The sequence below is a fragment of the Oncorhynchus kisutch genome, linkage group LG27 (assembly GCF_002021735.2).
Source record: "Oncorhynchus kisutch isolate 150728-3 linkage group LG27, Okis_V2, whole genome shotgun sequence".
Taxonomy (NCBI): Eukaryota; Metazoa; Chordata; class Actinopteri; order Salmoniformes; family Salmonidae; genus Oncorhynchus; species Oncorhynchus kisutch.
The window spans coordinates 19,039,021-19,060,526 of record NC_034200.2 but is presented as its reverse complement, the minus strand read 5'-3'; the positions used below and the strand labels follow the sequence as shown (position 1 = coordinate 19,060,526).

The 21,506-nt window shown below is 42.8% G+C and overlaps 1 protein-coding gene and 1 long non-coding RNA gene across 2 annotated transcripts in view; both read right to left on the bottom strand.

Annotated features, from left to right (window-relative positions):
- Positions 1-21,506, bottom strand: part of LOC109871532 (dipeptidyl aminopeptidase-like protein 6) — a 114,693-nt gene that overhangs the window by 79,267 nt on the left and 13,920 nt on the right. The gene's annotated exons all lie outside the window — the stretch shown is intronic.
- On the bottom strand, positions 16,499-18,274 carry LOC116357809 (uncharacterized). The gene is made up of 2 exons (XR_004205799.1): positions 18,220-18,274; positions 16,499-17,738 (listed from the first exon to the last, which is right to left on the bottom strand). It is a non-coding gene; the product is annotated as an uncharacterized LOC116357809 (long non-coding RNA).

Genomic DNA, 21,506 nt, shown 5'->3' with positions numbered 1-21,506 from the left:
CTGCTCTGAGGCGTCTGCATGGTCCTAAAGCACACCATTGAATAGTTTTGTATCATTTTCCAATGATAAAACTGTGGTGGACAAAAACGCAATTTTGGAATGTGGGGCCTGTCCCCGTCCCCAGTGAAAGTTGCGCTCCTGCATTCAGTAGTAACATTACCTCTTCTCTACAGACCTAACGAAAACACCCCCAAACACACAAACATGACGCAAATAATGTTTCACAGAACAAAGACAATCCCACTTGTGAACATCAATGAGACACACAGCATCGTGGCAAAGCCAAATCTCTCAGGAGCTTGGACATATACATATGAAATGTTCAGTCCTATCACAAAAATCAAAGCAACAGAGGTGACAAAACCCTGGGATGTTGCACTGGAAATACCAACAGATCAGTATCAGCACAGAGCTATATTAACACGAGGTGATCAAAATGACAGAGGATATAGTCTCCATACATGAGACCTCATAGCACCTAGTCAAACACCGCACCTTGTCAGCCTATTTTGGCCAATCGCCTGCTGACATTCGTATCTGCTCAGGACTGGAAGTCTATGTCGAGGAGCAGCCAATCGTTTTACAGTTTGGTCAGGTACAGTTGAATCACAAATGAGGCAATATGAGGTCCATGCACTCTGGCAAAATATGGAGCAGCTCTTAGCACCAAGAGACCTTCATTGGAATAGTAATACAATATTAATCAGGCGAATGCATTAGACTAAGCATTGTAAATGTATTAGGATATGCATGAGAGGATTTCCAATGGTTGAAAAAAACAAAATGTTTTTTACAAAGGATGAGAAGGTCTAATTCACTTGGAGTCATAATAAACATAAAATATAAAGCTTTACTACATACTTTGAGCTGGGGTGTAATCATTACTCTCTAATCATTACTCTGTAATCATTACTCTGTAATCATTACTCTGTAATCATTACTCTGTAATCATTACTCTCTAATCATTACTCTCTAATCATTACTCTCTAATCGTTACTCTCTAATCGTTACTCTCTAATCATTACTCTCTAATCATTACTCTCTAATCATTACTCTCTAATCATTACTCTCTAATCATTACTCCAAATATTCTGGTTTGCAACAAAAACCAGAGTTGCTATTGGACAGATTCAGTTAGGTCCCTCTCTGTTTGCTCAATCTGTCCAATTGAGACGCTAGGAATGTTTTGCAACTGTTTGGAGTAATGTTAAGGTATTATCTAAGAGAAGCACATTGCAGAAACGTGATTGTTTACCACAACTTCTACCCATGGACAAGGTCCATTATGATACACTGTACATCCCTACCCACTTAATGGATCCTTCGCTCTAAGTGTCCTTTGGGGTATTTCAAAACTGTAAAACTATATTTGTGAGAAGGCTGGGGGGCTCTGAAATGTCCCCACACGGTCTCTTCTAGCTTACATGGCAGGGCCTTCTTCAAATAAAAACACGTTTTTTCTAATGGTAAACATCAGGTAAGAATTGTTCTTAGTACTGTTTTTCTTTTTGAGGCTAAGAAGATTATTAGGACAACATAACGACTCCTTTTATGTTAGCTTCTCCGTACAATACCTTTGTGTCCACCTAGCTTTGAATTTCAGCAATAAGGCCATCTGTGTTGCTACAACAGTAAATACCCAGCCCCTATTATCTCGGCTGGGGAAGCATTGTTTTTAATTACTGTGCAACTTGTTTCTGGAATGTGCAGCACCATTGTTTACATTCCATTTATTTTATGTGCAATAAAATATAGAGAAGTGCACCAAAGCTCATTTGTTGGAGAACCATATATCTTCAAAGTGAGAATGCGACAACAAACACCTGAAAGGTTTGACTGAGGGAAAAGGATAGATCACGCTGACAAATGTCTCAGCTATCTGAGACAGTTAATAGCAAGTCATAACACCCATGCTTCAACCAATATACTAACAATCTTGGTAATATGTCAAGCTAACACAAAATCAGGCCATCATTATGTTCCCCAATCCATACAAATCCATCTACAAAGCCCTAAATATCAGAGAAATAAAAATCTAGGAACATCAAAGTTGTCAAAGCTATAAATTCACACCAAGAACAAATGTACAAGTATAGGGGCCAAACTCACCTTCCACACTCTTTCCACTCTGGATAACTTGCGAGTTTTCATTCCAAGTGTTAGGAAGGGCTGTTAGCATGAGCCAGAAACTGAGCAGAGTTATATGGACTGGCTGAGTGAAGCTGAGTCAAGATCTGTCCATAGTGGAGACACACCTTAGCCCATCATGGTGAGAGCCTTCATACACTCAGCGATTCAGCATAAAATCCCCAAGCCTCACATTAACAAACTGAGTGTGTGTGTGTGTGTGTGTGCATAAGAGTGTGCGTGTGTGCTAGAGAGTATGTTTGTATACAGTCCAGCTTAGCTCAGCAAGACACAGCCCTCATTTCTCAAGTGTAAGGACCCCCTGTTGAGCTAGCCAACAGCGGCTAGAATGTGACACCCATCCTATCAAACTAAAGCAGGTCAGGTCAGTATACAGAGGGACTCTACAGTATAAGATAGAACTAGCTGTCTGACGGCTACGAATGGCCATTCACACACACACACACACACACACACACACACACACACACACACACACACACACACACACACACACACACACACACACACACACACACACACACACACACACACACACACACACACACACACACACACACACACACACACACACACACACACACACACACACACACAATGCTGAAACACAACACTATGGGAGTCTATGGGACATAGCCAGCCGGCCAGCCCAGCAGCCATGCAGGCTCTCAGCTCAGCATCATCTCTTTCACAACAATCAGCACTAAGTCACTTACCAGGGCCATTATCTCACTCTCCCCATTCAGCCAAGATCAGCATAACACTCCATACCACACAGCAACAACCCAGCCACTTTACAGCTGCTCTATACCCTCTGTGGGCGGGATTTTTATCCTTTCTGCTTACGTGTCCCTCTCCTTTTCATCTACCAGGGGGAATTCACCCCAACTCCGGGGTCGGCCGTCTCTGGCTCACCGTTTATGAATGCAATTAAACAATGGTCCATACTGAGCTAGGTTTAGCTAGGCTCAGTGGTGGCTGTTTGTGTGTTTGGGTTTAATAGAAATGCATTGGTACTGTACAAGTTAGAATAGAACTAGTAGTCTTCTCAATCACCACGGACTACCAACACAACGCTGTAATTGATATCAGTACGAATAAAAATGTAACTTTCCCATTGTAAGAGTCTGACATGTTCTGATATGTTACTTTAGTCTTTATGAGTGTAGCATTTAGTGAAGTAAGGATTCATCCAGACATGATAGAACTGTTCGCTTCAAATTAGAGTAGTGAAACGGCTCTACTCAATAAAGAGTTGTTTCACACTGAGACTCGACTGTCCTCTGGTCCAAGCACCGCTCCATTACCCACACACTAACTTGCCAGTTGTTCACAACCAATGTTCCCTCTAATTCTTTTGGCACTTAGCAAATTTCAGGTCTGCTGAGCGCAAACTGAAACATTGTGAAAATTCTGTGCCGCTTCCGGTGCGAGTTTACTGTGAACAATGAGGCTGTACCTGCTTTAAGTTCCAGTTATAACAGTGGCCAAGTAGGCTACTGTGGCTATTTGATCATAATGTAGGACTATCAGAGTGGACTACCATCAAAAACAATGGAGAAAATGCATCCCATAACATTTTAACATGGAAATAGCTGTTTTATCATTCAGCCTACAGTAGCAGCCAATGTGTTGTGTTCAATGTAGGCCTACTTTCCATGAGACTTTTGAAAAAAAACATACCGGGCTTGACATTATCCACTTGTCCTTTAAACAAGGAGGTGACTGAACATTGTGTTGTTTGATGCAAGAATCCACTTTACAAAATACATTCATTATTATTTCCATACCATTATTACAGAGAATCAGACAAAGTATGCTACCAAAACAAATCAAATGTTATCTGTCACATACACATGGTTAGCAGATGTTAATGCGAGTGTAGCGAAATGCTTGTGCATTTCTAGTTCCGACAACGCAGTAATATCCAATGAGTAATCTAACCTAACAATTTCACAACAACTACCTTATACACACACAAGTGTAAAGGAAGGAATAAGAATATGTACATAAAAAATATATGAATGAGTGAGGGTATAAAACGGCATGGATGCAGTGGATGTTATAGAGTACAGTATATACATATGAGATGAGTAATGTAGGATATGTAAACATTATATGAAGTAGCATTGTTTAAAGTGGCTAGTGATACATTTATTACATCAATTTTCCCATTATTAAAGTGGCTGGAGTTGAGTCAGTATGTTGGCAGCAGCCACTCAATGTTAGTGATGGCTGTCTAACAGTCTGATGACCTTGAGATAGAAGCTGTTTTTCAGTCTCTCGGTCCCTGCTTTGATGCACCTGTACTGACCTCGCCTTCCGGATGATAGCGGGGTGAACAGGCAGTGGCTCGGGTGGTTGTTGTCCTTGGTGATCTTTTTGGCCTTCCTGTGACATCGGTGGTGTAGGTGTCCTGGAGGGCAGGTAGTTTGCCCCCGGTGATGCGTTGTGCAGACCTCACTACCCTCTGGAGAGCCTTACGGTTATGGGCAGAGCAGTTGCCGTACCAGGCGGTGATACAGCCCGACAGGATGCTCTCGATTGTGCATCTGTACAAGTTTGTGAGTGTTTTTGGTGACAAGCCACATTCTTTCAGCCTCCTGAGGTTGAAGAGGCACTGCTGCGCCTTCTTCACCACACTGTCTGTGTGGGTGGACCATTTCAGTTTGTCCGTGATTTGTACGCCAAGGAACTTAAAACTTTCTACCCTCTCCACTACTTTCCCGTTGATGTGGATAGCGGGGGTGCTCCCTCTGCTGTTTCCTGAAGTTCACGATCATCTCCTTTGTTTTGTTGAAGTTGAGTGTGAGGTTATTTTCCTGACACCACACTCCGAGGGCCCTCACCTCCTCCCTGTAGGCCGTCTTGTCGTTGTTGGTAATCAAGCCTACCACTGTAGTGTCGTCTGCAAACTTGATGATTGAGTTGGAGGCGTGCATGGCCAGGCAGTGGTTGGTGAACAGGGAGTACAGGAGAGGGCTGAGAACGCACCCTAGTGGGGTCCCAGTGTTGAGGATCAGCGGGGTGGAGATGTTGTTACCTACCCTCACCACCTGGGGGCGGCCTGTCTGGAAGTCCAGGACCCAGTTGCACAAGGCGGGGTCGAGACCCAGGGTCTCGAGCTTGATGACGAGTTTGGAGGGTACTATGGTGTTAAATACTGAGCTGTAGTCGATGAGCAGCATTCTCACATAGGTATTCCTCTTGTCCAGATGGGTTAGGGCAGTGTGGAGTGTGATTGCGATTGCATCATCTGTGGACCTGTTGGGGCGGTAAGCAAATTGGAGTGGGTCTAGGGTGTCAGGTAGGATGGAGGTGATATAGTCTCTCAAAGCACTTCATGATGAAGGAAGTGAGTGCTACGGGGCGGTAGTCGTTTAGCTCAGTTACCTTAGCTTTCTTGGGAACAGGAACAATGGTGGCCCTCTTGAAGCATGTGGGGACAGCAGACTGGGATAAGGATTGATTGAATATGTCCGTAAACACACCAGCCAGCTGGGCTGGGGATGCCGTCTGGGCCTGCAGCCTTGCGAGGGTTAACACGTTTAAATGTTTTGCTCACGTCGGCTGCAATGAAGGAGAGCCCGCAGGTTTTGGTAGCGGGCCGTGTCAGTGGCACTGTAGTGTCCTCAAAGTGAGCAAAGAAGTTGTTTAGTCTATCTGGGAGCAAAACATCCTGGTCCGCGATGGGGCTGGTTTTCCTTTTATAGTCTGTGATTGACTGTAGACCCTGTAGCCCACATACCTCTCGTGTCTGAGCCGTTGAATTGCGACTCTAGCTTATTTGATTGCCTTGCAGAGGGAATAGCTACACTGTTTGTATTCGGTCATGTTTCCTGTCACCTTGCCCTGATTAAAAGCAGTGGTTCACGCTTTCAGTTTTGCCCGAATGCTGCCATCAATCCACGGTTTCTGGTTTGGGAATGTTTTAATAGACGCTGTGGGTACGACATCGCCGATACACTTGCTAATAAACCCGCTATCTGAATCAGCGTATACATGTTGTTGTTCGCCGCAATGTGGAACATATCCCAGTCCACGTGATCGAAGCAATCTTGAAGCGTGGAATCCAATTGGTCGGACCAGCGTTGAATAGACCTGAGCGCGGGAGCTTCCTGTTTTAGTTTCTGTCTATAGGCAGGGAGCAACAAAATGGAGTCGTGGTCAGCTTTTCCGATAGGAGGGCGGGGGAGGGCCTTATATGCGTCGCGGAAGTTAGAATAACAATGATCTAGGGTTTTTCCAGCCCTGGTTGCACAATCGATATGGTGAGCCTTGTTTTCAGATTAGCCTTGTTAAAATCTCCAGCTACAATAAATGCAGCCTCAGGATATGTGGTTTCCAGTTTACATAGAGTCAAATGAAGTTCGTACAGGGCCATCGATGTGCCTGCTTGGGGGGGGATATATGCGGCTGTGATTATACTCGAAGAGAATTCTCTAGGTAGATATTGCGGTCGGTATTTGATTGTGAGGAATTCTAAGTCAGGTGAACAGAAGGACTTGAGTTCCTGTATGTTATTATGATCTCACCACATCTTGTTAAATCACACCGCCCTTCTTCTTATCAGAGAGATGCTTGTTTCTGTCGGCGCGATGCGTGAAGAAACCAGCTGGCTGTACCGACTCCGATAGCATGTCTCGAGTGAGCCATGTTTCCATGAAAAAAAGAACGTTGCAGTCTCTGATGTCTTTCTGGAAGGCTACCCTGGCACGGATTTCGTCTACCTTGTTGTCAAGAGACTGGACATTGGTGAGTAGTATGCTCGGGAGCAGTGCGCAATGTGCCTGTCTACTGAGCCTGACCCGAAGACCGCTCCGTCTACCCCTTCTACGGCGTCGTTGTTTTGGTTCGTCGGCTGGGATCCGATTCATTGTCCTGGGTGGTGGGCAAAACAGAGGATCCGCTTCGGGAAAGTCATATTCCCGGTCGTAATGATGGTGAGTTGATGTTGCTCTTATATCCAAAAGTTCCTCCCGACTGTATGTAATAAAACCTAAGATTACCTGGGGTAACAATGTAAGAAATAACACATAAAAAAAACTAAATACTGCATAGTTTCCTAGGAACGCGAAGTGAGGCAGCCATCTCTGTCGGCGCCTCTGCCTATTGGCTGCTTAGCTTACTCAAGCCTGCCTCCAAATGCAACACCGCCACTTTTTTAAGACATAAAAAAAGCTCTTTACCGGACTTTCAAAGATGCCTAGAAATGTAGACGTTTTGTGCTCTTGAGGGACGCCATTAGCTATAACTGGGCTAATAACTCACTAAATAGCCAAGAATATGAACAAATGTGCACACGTGAATACATGCAGCTTGTGCTTTGATCTCAAAACAAGGGATATAGTTGCCACAATCGTTGGAAGCATACTCAAACCAACGTGCAGCATGATCTGGGATCCACATTTTATTTATTTAAAGAAAGTGAACCACACAACAAAACAATAAACAAAACGTGACGACAACGGAGTGCTAACATGCAACTACACATAAACAATATCCCACAAAACACAGGTGGAAAAAAGGCTATCTAAATATGATCCCCAATTAGAGACAACGATTACCAGCTGCCTCTAATTGGGAATCATACAAAATCACCAACATAGAAAAACAAATCTAGAACCCCACATAGAAATAATAAACTAGACTAACCCCCCCAGTCACGCCCTGACCTGCTCCACCATAGAAAATATGGGCTCTCTATGGTCAGGACGTGACAGTACACCCTCCCCCAAAGGTGCGGACTCCGGCCGCAAAACCTGAAACCAAAAGGGAGGGTTAGGGGGAGTGTCGGTGGCGGCTCTGGTGCGGGGCGAAGTACCCGCTCATCCCGCGGATCCGCCAGCATCGGGGGCGGCTCTGGTGCGGGACGAAGAACCCACTCATCCCTCGTATCCAGCCAAGGACCCAGGCTGAACACTGTGCCTGGACTGGACCTAGATGCCAAGGAAGGCGAAACGTGACGTGGAGCGGGACTGTCATGGAGCGGGACTGGACACAGGCCCTGGCCTGGACATCGGTGCAGATGCCTGGACATCGGTGCAGCAGTCCAGCTCCATGGCAGGAGCCCTCCTCTGCGCCGATGCCCAGTCCAGACACGGCGTCCAATCCAGCTCCATGGCAGGAGCCCTCCTCTGCACCGATGTCCAGGCCAGGGCCGGTGTCCAGTCCAGCTCCATGGCAGGAGCCTTCCAAGGCATCGAGGTCCAGTCCAGGCACAGTGTTCAGCCTGGGACCATGAGCAGGTTCTTCGGCCCGCACCAGAACCGCCACCAAAGATGGTGGATCTGCGAGCTGAGCGGGGGGTTTACAGTCATGTCCTGACCATAGAGAGCCCTTATTTTCTTTTGTAGAGTAGGTCAGGGCGTGACTGGGGTTTAGTCTAGTTTATTATTTCTATGTGAGGTTCTAGTTTTGTTTTTCTATGTTGGTGATTTTGTATGATTCCCAATCACGATATTCCTTATTGTTTTGTTGTGTGGTTCACTTATTTTAAAATACAAAATGTGGAACCCAGATCACGCTGCACGTTGGTCCGAGTATGCTTCCAACGAATATCGTGACAATAATCCCCACCATTCACATTGTAAATACAGTCCAGTTCAAAGTGAACGGCACAAATCAATATATGGCAATGGACTATTTGCATATAGGCCTACTGCAGCTCTGATTGGTTATGGTGCACAGGTCTGTGGAGTCCGGGCCTGAGTTGTGCCTGTCAATCCAATAGAATCCTACTCTGATGCTCTCTGACTACAACAACATGTCTTGCATAGTTTGTTTTGTTTTGGTATGATGCATTGAAAGTGGCTAATATTGCATTGATTTGATCACAATCCCCACGGTAAAGGGAAACATTGATAGTGTTAATGGGGAAAACTCTAGAAAGTTGAGTGGAGTTCAATTTCGTGCGTCTCAGCCTGATATTTCTTCTGGCGGGGAGCTGCACACCTGTGCACCCGAGCAAATAGTGAGCAAAGTAGTGAGGCTATAAGAGTAGCAAGGCTACATACAGACACTGGTTAGTCAGGCTGATTGAGGTAGTATGTACATGTAGATATGGTTAAAGTGACTATCCATATATGATGAACAGAGAGTAGCAAGTAGCGTAAAAAGGGGTTGGCGGGTGTTGGGTGATGGCACAATGCAGATAGCCTGGTTAGCCAATGTGCAGGAGCACTGGTTGGTCGGCCCAATTGCATAAAAGAGGGGTGGGGGGGGACACAATGCAAATAGTCAGGGTAGCCATTTGATTACCTGTTCGGGAGTCTTATGGCTTGAGGGTAAAAACTGTTGAGAAGCCTTTTTGTCCTAGACTTGGCACTCTGGTACCACTTGCCATGCAACAATCTATGACTGGAGTGGCTGGGGTCTTTGACAAGTTTTAGGGCCTTCATCTGACACCGCCTGGTGTAGAGGTCCTGGATGACAGGCAGCTTAGCCCCAGTGATGTACTGGGCCGTACACACTACCCTCTGTAGTGCCTTGCGGTCGGAGGCCGAGCAATTGCCGTATCAGGCAGTGATGCAACCATGCTCTCGATGTTGCAGCTGTAGAACCTTTTGAGGATCTCAGGACCCATGACAAATCTTTTTAGATTCCTGAGGGGGAATAGGCTTTGTCGTGCCCTCTTTACCACTGTCTTGGTGTGCTTGGACCATGTTAGTTTGTTGTTGATGTGGACACCAAGGAACTTGAAACTCTCAACCTGCTCCACTACAGGCCCGTCGATGAGAATGGGGGTGTGCTCGGTCCTCCTTTTCCTGTAGTCCACAATCATCTCCTTAGTCTTGGTTACATTGAGGGATAGGTTGTTATTCTGGCACCACCGGGCCAGGTCTCTGACCTCCTCCCTATAGGCTGTCTTGACGTTGTCGGTGATCAGGCCTACCACTGTTGTGTCGTCTGCAAACTTAATGGTGTTGGAGTTGTGCCTTGGTCACAAGCCAGTTCGACACATCATTGGAACCAAATAGGTTAAAAAAATGTAATCTGGTCCCATGCTATCAACACAGACTTATTTTTGTATGGAAATTGACCATAGTGCCATTCAGTATGAGTGCGAGCTGGGGAGATTCAGATTGACACATCCGGCAATAGAGTTACTGCATTCCCATGATTTGACATCCAATCTGGAGCGCAGGATGAACATCAATCATTTCAGATCTGTTTCGTGTCTCAGTGGGCCTCACTCTGTGGATTCCAGAATAGGAAATCACAGTTCTTAGTTCCGAGTTCCATCTCTCCCCACCAACCCTGCCCTAACACGGGGCATTCATTATCTACTCTATATCTCTCTCACCACTTTCAATGTGCAGGGAAAAGCAATCTGCTCTGCTGTCCTACGAGTTGTGGGGTCTATGACTACATGAAGCTCTGCTGCTGCCTGAGAGGGAGAACAGGGGCTGAAGATAAAACAGAGCAACCACAAGGAGGATGTACAGTTGAAGTCGGAAGTTTACATACACTTACGTGGGAGTAATTAAAACTCGTTTTTCAACCACTCCACAAATTTCTTGTTAACAAACTATAGTTTTGTCAAGTCGGTTAGGATATCTACTTTGTGCAAGACACAAGCCATTTTTCCAACAATTGTTCACTTATCACAATTCCAGTGGGTCAGACGTTTTACATACACTAAGTGCCTTTAAACAGCTTGGAAAATTCCAGAAAATGATGTCATGGCTTTAGAAGCTTCTGATAGGCTAATTGACATCATTTAAGTCAATTGGAGGTATACCAGCGGATGTATTTCAAGGCCTACCTTCAAACTCAGTGTCTCTTTGCTTTACATGATGGGAAAATCCAAAGAAATCAGCCAAGACATCAGAAAAAAAATTGTAGACCTCCACAAGTCTGGTTCATCCTTGGGAGCAATTTCCAAATGCCGGAAGGTACCACATTCATCTGTACAAACAATAGTACGCAAGTATAAACACCATGCAGCCGTCATACCGCTCAGGAAGGAGATGCGTTCTGTCTCCTAGAGATGAACGTACTTTGGTGCGAAATGTGCAAATCAATCCCAGAACAACAGCAAAGGACCTTGTGAAGATGCTGGAGGAAACAGGTACAAAAGTATATATATCCACAGTAAAACGAGTCCTATATCGACATAACCTAAAAGGCCACTCAGCAAGAAAGACGCCACTGCTCCAAAACCGCCATATAAAAGCCAGACTACGGTTTGCAACTGCACATGGGGACAAAGATCATACTTTTTGGAGAAATGTCCTCTGGTCTGATGAAACAAAAATAGAACTGTTTGGCCATAATGACCATCTTTATGTTTGGAGGAAAAAGGGGGAAGCTTGCAAGCCGAAGAACACCATCCCAACCATGAAGCACGGATGTGGCAGCATCATGTTGTGGGGGTGCTTTGCTGCAGGAGGGACTGATGCACTTCACAAACTAGATGGCATCATGAGGATGGGAAATTATGTGGATATATTGAAGCAACATCTCAAGACATCAGTCAGGAAGTTAAAGCTTGGTCGCAAATGGGTCGTCCAAATGGAAAATGATCCCAAGCATACTTCCAAAGTTCTGGCAAAAGGACAACAAAGGCAAGGTATTGGAGTGGCCATCACAAAGCCCTGACCTCAATCCTATATAAAATGTGTGGGCAGAACTGAAAAAGCATGTGCGAGCAAGGAGGCCTACAAACCTGACTCGGTTACACCTGCTCTGTCAGGAGGAATGGGCCAAAATTCACCCAACTTATTGTGGGAAGCTTGTGGAAGGCTACCCAAAACGTTTGTCCGAAGTTAAACAATGCTAATAAAACTGAATTGATTGTATGTAAACTTCTGACCCACTGGGAATGTGATAAAATAAATAAAAGCTGAAATAAATCATTCTCTCTACTATTATTCTGACATTTCACATTCTTAAAATAAAGTGGTGATCCTTACTGACCTAAGACAGGGAATCTTTACTAGGATTAAATGTCAGGAATTGAGAAACTGTGTTTAAATGTATTTGGCTAAGGTGTATGTAAACTTCCGACTTCAACTGTACATGTAGGCTACATGCAGCTAAATGGCCCACATACAAAAGAGCCCTGACAAAACATGCTTATGTATGGTTACGCATAGAAAGAGCTCACTCTCCAGCACCATGAGAGAGAGAGAGACAGAAAAAGGAGAAAGGTCTATCCATTTCTGAGTTTTACCAACAGATGGAGACAGAGTCAAATCTGACTTATCTTGTTCAGGTATGCAGCACAACCATTTCCCCCTTATATGGCAGTATTGATACTACTTGTAGTTCTAGTTTGTCCTCCCTGTAAGGCTTTAATGCAGACACAAAACTGTGGGGATGCAACCTGAAAGTCTACTTCATGACCCAGCAAGGTACAAAGGAGACAGAGAAGAGCGTATGTGGTGAGAGGAGAGGAGAGGAGACAGGAGCGGAGAGAGAGAGAGAGCTCTTCATTCCACCCAGTAGACTCAGAAATATTAGTATTTTATCCAACTATGAGTAACATGCAGTGCCACTGTTTCTATACACAGTTACTTACGAGGGAAACAAAGTGAAATGCAGTTAAATTTGTAAATCTGGCCCGAAAATACAGAGAATGTGTGCAGTGTATTGTGTTGGATTATATACCATTGTGCTTTAAATACAGTGCACAAAATATAATCAGGAACTGTATTTTCTACATGAGCATTGAAAGTTAGATTTTGATTTGATTAATTAGGATCAATGGCGACAGCTACTCTTAATGGGGTCCGACAAATAACAAAAACGACATTACAATCAAAATAATTTACAATTCACATACACTACCTGTCACACCCCGATCTGTTTCACCTGTCCTCGTTATTGTCTCCACCCCCTACAGGTGTCGCTTGTTTTCCGCAGTGTATTTATCCCTGTGTTTCCTGTCTCTCTGTGCCAGTGTATTTATCCCTGTGTTTCCTGTCTCTCTGTGCCAGTGTATTTATCCCAGTGTTTCCTGTCTCTCTGTGCCAGTTCAATTTGTTTTCCGCAGTGTATTTATCCCTGTGTTTCCTGTCTCTTTGTGCCAGTTCAATTTGTTTTCCCCAGTGTATTTATCCATGTGTTTTCTGTCTCTCTGTGCCAGTGTATTTATCGCTGTGTTTCCTGTCTCTCTGTGCCAGTACGTCTTGTATGTTCCAAGTCAACCAGCGGTTTTCCCGTTCTCCTGCATTTTGCAATTCTCTTTTTTCTAGTCCTCCCAGTTTTGACCCTTGTCTGTTTATGGACTTTGTACCCTCCTGCCTGATCATTCTGCCTGCCTTGACCACGAGTCTGTCTGCCACTCTGTACCTCCTGTACTCTGATCTGGTTTTGACCTTTTGCCTGTCGACAACCATTCTCTTGCCTACTCATTGTGGATGAATAACTATTGTAAGACTCCAACCATCTGCCTCCTGTGTCTGCATCGGGGTCTGGAATGGGCTCTGGAACAGATGCCTCACAAGTCCTTAACTGGCAGCTTCATTAAATAGAAACAACAAAACCCCAGTCTCAACGTCAACAGTGAAGAGGCAACTCCAGGATGCTGGCCTTCTAGGCAGAGTTCCTCTGTCCAGTGTCTGTGTTCTTTTGTCCGTCTTAATCTTTTATTTTTTACTGGCCAGTCTGAGATATATTTTTTGTAACGCTGCCTAGAAGGCCAGTATCCAGGAGTCGCCTCTTCATTGTTGACGTTGAGACTGGTGTTTTGCAGGTACTATTTAATGAACCTGCCAGTTGAGGACTTGTGAGGTGTCTGTTTCTCAACCTAGACACTCTAATGTACTTGTCCTCTTGCTCAGTTCTGTACCGGGGCCTCCCACTCCTCTTTCTATTCTGGTTAGAGCCAGTTTGTGCTGTTCTGTGAAGGGGGTAGAACACAGCGTTGGACGAGATCTTCATTTTCTTGGCAATTTCTCGCATGGAATAGCCTTAATTTCATTAATTCCTCAGAACAAGAATAGCCTGACATTCTAGCCATTTTGAGCCTGTAATCAAACCCACAAATGCTGATGCTCCAGATACTCAACTAGTCTAAAGAAAGCCAGTTTTATTGCTTCTTTAATCAGGAAGACAGTTTTCAGCTGTGCTAACATAATTGCAAAAGTGTTTTCTAATGATCAACTATCCTTTTAAAATGATAAACTTGGATTAGCTAACACAACATGCTATTGGAACACAGGAGTGATAACGGGCCTCTGTACAACGGTTGTAGATATTCCATAAAAAATCTGCCGTTTCCAGCTACAATATACATTTACAACATTAACAACGTCTACACTGTATTTCTGATACATTTTTCGATATTTTAATGGACAAAAAATGTGCTTTTCTTTCAAGAACAAGGACATTTCTAGGTGACCCAAAACTTTTGAATGGTGACCTGTTGCTTCTATGTGGCAGTATTCCTTTAGCATCTCTGCCCTCTGTGTGTGTGTAGTCCCAGAGCTGTGGCACTATCATGGCAGGGTCGATAAGAGAACTTGCCAGTGTGACACAAGAGATTACTGCTGCCTGCCTGGTCACATCCCAGAAAAAAACAGGCTATTCCCTATTCAGTGCCTTACTTTTGACTAGGAACCATAGGGATCTGGTCAAAAGTAGTGTACTATACAGGGAATAGGGTGCCATTAGGGACAAATCCCCATGGCTGGACTCTGGATTCTAATGCTGCTTGCTGAGACTAACTACTACTGTTCAACTAACTAGCTCTCCTGTCTGTCTCCCTGAGTGTGTCTCAAATGTTACCCGACTCCCTTCATAGTACATTACTTTCGACCAGATCCCCAGGGGCCCTAGCCAAAATTACTACAGATGGAATAAATGACACGTTTGAGACCCATATATCTTGGAAGAGAGAAGCAGTAAGTAACATTTTGGCCCCTGCTGTATAAAAACTGTACTCTCCCACATTTAATTAATTTGCAGTACTTTGAACTTGGCAGTTGGCAAATTTGTGTCTGATCTTTATTTATACAAGTCAAATAACTGTGAATCTGTCTCAGAGAACTCATTAGAGAGAAAATAGATTCTAGAATGTCACCATTTCCTCCCTACTGGTCCTCTAATTAAATGTTAAATCATTCTCTCTGCAGGCACACACACACACACACACACACACACACACACACACAACTGAGACTGGTGGTCAATGTCATCCATCAGTTTTCTTAATGCAGCTGTCAGTCTGTGAGTGTTTGGGCTCTGTGACTGTATAAAGCCTGTTCTGCTTTCCCCTACTGTGATATGACATTGTGAATCTCGTTTTGGCTCTGGCTGGCTGTGTCAGACGGGTCTGTCTCTCCCCCGCGGCAGTAGAAATGAGCATCACACCAGCAGGCGTTTTGGATCTCATGAATATAAGCACATTATTTATAGGTGATTGATTGGTTGTCAGTCTTTGCCTTACCCCTAACTGCATTGTTAGCCATGACTACCTCCTCCATTCTGCATATTTATTGGCTTGTGTGCTCCCATCCATATTGATCTCATGCCTCCTTCCTTACCCGTCTTGCCAGTCTGTCTAGCTGCTGATATTGGCTGGAACATGAGAGCCTCTAGTGGCCAAGTCTATGTATTGCATGGAATGGAGAGGCAACTGCATGACCTGCCATGCCTTTGTTTCGCTCATCCTGAAGAAATGATTACATTAGGTTAAAGCATTTCACACCTTACTACTTTCAAAGTAAGACAATAAAAACATCTATGAACAAAGCTTTGCATAGTACTGTACTGAAAAGTTTGCATCTGAAATGTTATAGAGAGTTTAACACGTAAGCGTTAGAACAAGAGGCACAGTAAACATTGGGAAAGACTTTGCATTGGTACAAAGCAAACAATGTTTAGTACAAAACATCAGGCCCCTGTAGTTTCTTCCTGCATAGTTTCAGGCCCCTATGGTTTCATTCTTCTGACATCTTTGATCATCAGCTAGCAAAACCTTTACAAATAATACTTGCACTAATACTACTCTAAAGGGAGACATCTTCCAGACAACTGAACTGTTAGCCATGTTGTCTAAACTTCCTGAAACTCTTCCTGAGATTTGAGTTCAAGAGCACAAGAAATGGGAACAGGCAGGAGAAGTAAATAAAGATAGTTCTATTTATCCAGAAACCTGCACTGTCTGACCGAGAGAGAGAATGAGAGAGAGAGAAAGTTCTAAAGCGACAAAGGTTTAATAACACTGATGACACTGAATATATCATCATATAACTCTCTGACTGTAACTTCTGCTAACAGTCATCTGTGTTTGAGTCAATAAGAATATGAGGAGAGGAGAATAAGGCCATGCTAAGGACATGTTGTGTAGAAAGGCATGCTAAATGTGCAATACAACAACAACAAAAATGAATGACGAAAATCAAATCAAATCCAACTTTATTGGTCACATACACATGGTTAGCAGATGTTATTATCAGTTACCAGCATGCTTTCCTCAAAAGGCAATTATTGGCCATGTTCTTATGCAAACACTGTGTAACAGCAGTCTGCTGAAGACCAGTCTGCTGAAGACCAGTCTGCTGAAGACCAGTCTGCTGAAGACCAGTCTGCTGAAGACCAGTCTGCTGAAGACCAGTCTGCTGAAGACCAGTCTGCTTAGTAGAGTGAGGACAGACACATCCCAGCTAGCACATAACCCTTTGAGAACCATGTGTTTCTTAGAGCTTGGTGAGATCGTGGTTGTCCTAAGGTTATTTAGCAAACAACCTTCCCATAACTTTCTGGGAATGGTGCAGGACAGCTGCTTGGCTTTGGAACATTCTCAGCACATTTATGGAACTTGACAAAAATACAATATTTATTTTCTTGGTATATCATTACTTTAACAGAACGTTTCCTAAAAGTTCAAACACGGTTACATTTCATTCAAATGTTGGTAATGTTCTATGAAAGTTGTGCAACTGGTTTGACATTGGGAATGTCCTCAAAAACTTAATGAAACGTTAAGAAACAACATGTGGGAGTTTCAGTACTTCAGCATAACGTTTCGGTAATACTTATGAAACAGTCATAACCATGTCATAATGTCATATCCTGCCATAATATGGTCATAACACTGGCATTGACACATATTTAGTTGTGACATATTGTGATATTTTTATGGCTGGTTATGACACCTACATAAGAGTGTCAAAACCCACAAAACAAGGCAAACTATTCCATTACACCCTAGCCTACTTGTAAACGTTATGCTTATGTTATATAACATTTTCTAAAATCTACCATATTAAATTATCATTGAAATTGCACACCCATTGCTGTCAGACATGTACCTACCTCTATTGCTGATGACTGGGATGAATGCAGGAGCAGATTTTAGGAGCAGGATAAGACACCCTCTTTGTGACTGATGACTGACACAAGGGCATGTGCTGTGTGTGATAGGCCTATCTGGCTTATATGATTATGATGGTCATAATGCTTCTTGACAGTGCCATAAAGTGTATTTTCTACATGTTATTAAAAATACAATGGAAAACAAAAACATCCATATGTTTTTTCCTATGCCTAGAAGTTACCTTTCGTTTAAAAGTTTGTTTCTGCAGCCTCCCTCAAGATCTTCACCTCCATCCCTGGATGCAGCAGATACATTACTTCCTCTGAAAAATATAAGTATAGAACAGAAATAAGAATAAAGTATTCTACAATGCAGTGACATTGCTAAAGAAAGCTGAAAATTAAAACGTCATACCAAATATATTATGGTAAACACTTTCACACATTCTCAAGTACATTCAATTCCAATTTTCTCAATGTTTTCATAACATAGCTAAAGCTAGCTCAACTATATATGTAGCTACCTAGCTATCTGGTAGTTACCATCTAGTTAGTGTTTGTTTAGTTAACTTTAGCTAACTAGGATCTCCTTCCTTGTTCTGCCCACTATGATTCATTTGTTCCCATTGCATACGACAGACTGTGGTCTATCTTGGGTTAGATATACAAATCTTTACTAAAAAAAGGTTTTCACTCAATCAAAACACTTAAATGATCAAAATAACGAGAAAACCCATCACAGCTTAGATAAACATATTATCTCTAGATTTCAAAAACGAAAGAAAGATTGTAAATGTTACAAACCTGAAAACACAATGAATATTGGGCTTCTCTTCCTGCTTCTCTTCTTCCAACGTATGAGGCGTGTGCCTGCAGCTAACAGTTCGAATGTCTCCCCCTAGTGGTAGCGCTAAGTATACATGCATATAATGTTGTGAACAAACATACTTTGATTCCAGAATATGGACATTTACAGAATCTATCACAAAACATTTTTGAACCCCCACAATGAAATCGGGGAGGGGACTGTGGATCTGTCTCTGTACGTTAACACTAGCCCGATTATAACGAAACTTGGGTGAATGATGTGTCTTGCCATAGATATTCTGGCATTTATAAAATTACACTGATTGGCCAGATATTGATATATTTGAAAGGTCAAGCCCCTCACTCCGTTTAATCTAAAAGCATGACATTCGGTACATAGGTCCCTCTCCTCACAAGGAACAAATTTGCTTCAGGGAGGTCCACAATGAGGTCCACAATGATGCATTTTATGGGATTTAGAATTTTGTGAAATACACTTACAGTGTGTCAGGGCATGTTCTAATGGCCTCAGCTAACGGTTTGATGGCGAAGGCAAAGAGGTGGGGGCTAAAAGGGCAACCTTTGTCTGTTCCCCCTATAGAGAGGGAAAGAGGGGACAGTAAGCCCATTGGTAGCAATCCTAGCTTTAGGAGATTTGTAGAGTAATCGTATCAAGTTTACAAACACGGTGCCTAAACTGAACTTTTCCAAAACGCGAAAGAGATATGGCCATTTGACCCTATCAAAGGCCTTTTTGGCATTGAGAGACTGCGACACTAGGTATTTTGTTTTTGTTAGCAAGGTGAATTATATCAAAGAACCTTCTGAGATTATTGGAGGACAATCTATTAATCATGAAGCCAGTCTGATCTGGGTTGACCAGCAGGGGGAGGCATGCCTCCAGTCTCTTAGATAGCATCTTGGTGACAAGTTTAGAATTTGTATTAAGGAGAGAGATTGGTCTATAGGAGGCGCACTTTGGTGAATTTTTAACCTTTGTTGTGAATTACTGTAATCACTGTTTGAGAGAAAGACTCTGGAAAGCAGTTGTTCTCCCCGCTTCTCGGGGCTGTTTTCTCAATTTCCGCCTGAATGACGTGCCCAAAGTAAACTGCCTGTTGCTCATGCCCTGAATCCAGGATATGCATATAATTGGTACATTTGGAAAGAAAACACTTTGAAGTTTGTAGACATTTTTAAATAATGTAGGAGAATTTAACACAATAGATATGGTAGGAAAAATCCAAAGAAAAACCAACCAGATTTTTTGGGGAGAGAGAGAGAGACCATCATCTTAGAAAAGCAAGTAAAAGGTCATATTGAAAATGAGCTCCCTGGATGCAATTCCTATGGCTTCCAAAGGGTGTGAGCAGTATATGTTCAAGGTGTCGGGCTTGTAACTTCAGAAACGAATAAGAAATATCCATTTTAGTACAGGGACACAGTCTTGGAAATTCATGTTTGCGCACTACATGAAGACAGGACACACCTGCTAAAATCGGTTTCCTATTGAACATACGTAAGAAATATTATTACGTAAGAAATATTATTTCCGTAAGAAATGTTATAGTTTGATTACATTTTAGGGTATCTGAGGAGTAAATAAAAACATATTTCGACTTGTTGAAACACGTTGTATGAGTGGATTACTCAAATCGATGGCGGCAAGTTAACTGACTTTTTGGGATATAAAGAAAGATTTTATCTAACAAAACGACTCTACATGTTATAGCTGGGACCCTTTGGATGACAAATCAGAGGAAGATTTTCAAAAAGTAAGTGAATATTTCATTGTTATTTGTGAACGTTTGAAACCTGTGCCAGTGGAAAAATATTTTGAGGTGGGGCGCCGTCCTCAAAATATCGCATGGCATGTTTTCGCTGTAATAGCTACTATAAATCGGACAGTGCAGTTAGATAAACAAGAATTTAAGCTTTCAGCCGATATAAGACACTTATATGTACATACATTTTTAAAATCAATATTATTTATGATTATTTATTTGAATTGCACTAGCGGGACGCCTAGCCCTAAGAAGTTTTAAATTCATTATAGAACTCTGGGGGGAAGCCATCCTCCCCAGGAGATTTATTAGAAGGTAAAGATTTAATGGCTTCCAACAATTCAGGAACTGAAACTTGTTCACTCAGGCGCTCTCTGGCTTCCTCTGACAGGCATGGGAGGTTGAGAAGGAGAGAAAAGAGTCCATCTCTGATAGATCAACTCTTGATTCGGAAGTATAGAGGTCCTCGTAGTATTTCTTAAAAGCATCATTAATTTCAGTAGGGTTGAAAGATATCTCATTAGTAAGAGTTTCTATAGCATTAATTGTCCTCTTACTTTCCTCTGCTTTCAGTTGCCATGCCAATACTTTGTGTGCTTTCCCTCCAAGTTCGTAGTAATGCTATTTTGATTTAGTAATGGCCCTCTTAGCTTGATATGTGTTCAGAGTATTATATTTGCGTTTTTTATTTACCAAATGCCCGTATAGGTCTTTAGTCTGTCTTTTTGGTAGGTTTTCTCTAGCTCAGAGGTTTCAGATTCAAGGACATTCAGTTCAGCACTGTGTTTTTTCTTCAACCCTTAAGTATAGGCAATGATTTGTATAGGCTTTCAATGTGTCTCAAAGAAGGAAACTGTCAAGAGCAAAGGGTTTGTTTGTCAAAGTAAAAATATTGATCTGCTCTTTGATGAATGCAAAAATTCAGGTTTCTTCAGAAATGCAGAATTTAGTCTCCATCTTTATGCTCCATTTACCTTGGTAGGAATGGAGATTGACAATAACAGAGGAGAATGGTCAGTAGGCACTTCTGGGGAGATAATTGGAATCCAATTAAGCAATAAGGCCCGAGGGGATGTGGTAGATGGCCAATATACGACAGATAAGGGCTGTTCTTATGAATGATGCATTGCGGAGTGCCTGGACACAGCCCTTAGCCGTCGTATATTGGCCATATATCACAAATCCCCAAGGTGCCTTATTGCAATTATAAACTGTTAAACAAAGTAATTAAAGAAGTAAACATATGTGATTTGTCATTCCCGTGGTATACGGTCTGATATACCATGGCTGTCAACATTCAGGGCTCAAAGCAGTTTATAACACTCTATGAAACAGTTGGGTTGATAGTAAAAAGTTATCTATGCATGTGTGAGTGTTGGGTGGATGTGAATAAAAAGAGTAGTCCCTATCCTGTGGGTGCATCTGTCTCCAGACGTCTAGTAAATTGAGATCCTTCATGAATGACATGGTGAGCTTGACGGCTCTGGTAAGAGGGGAGGG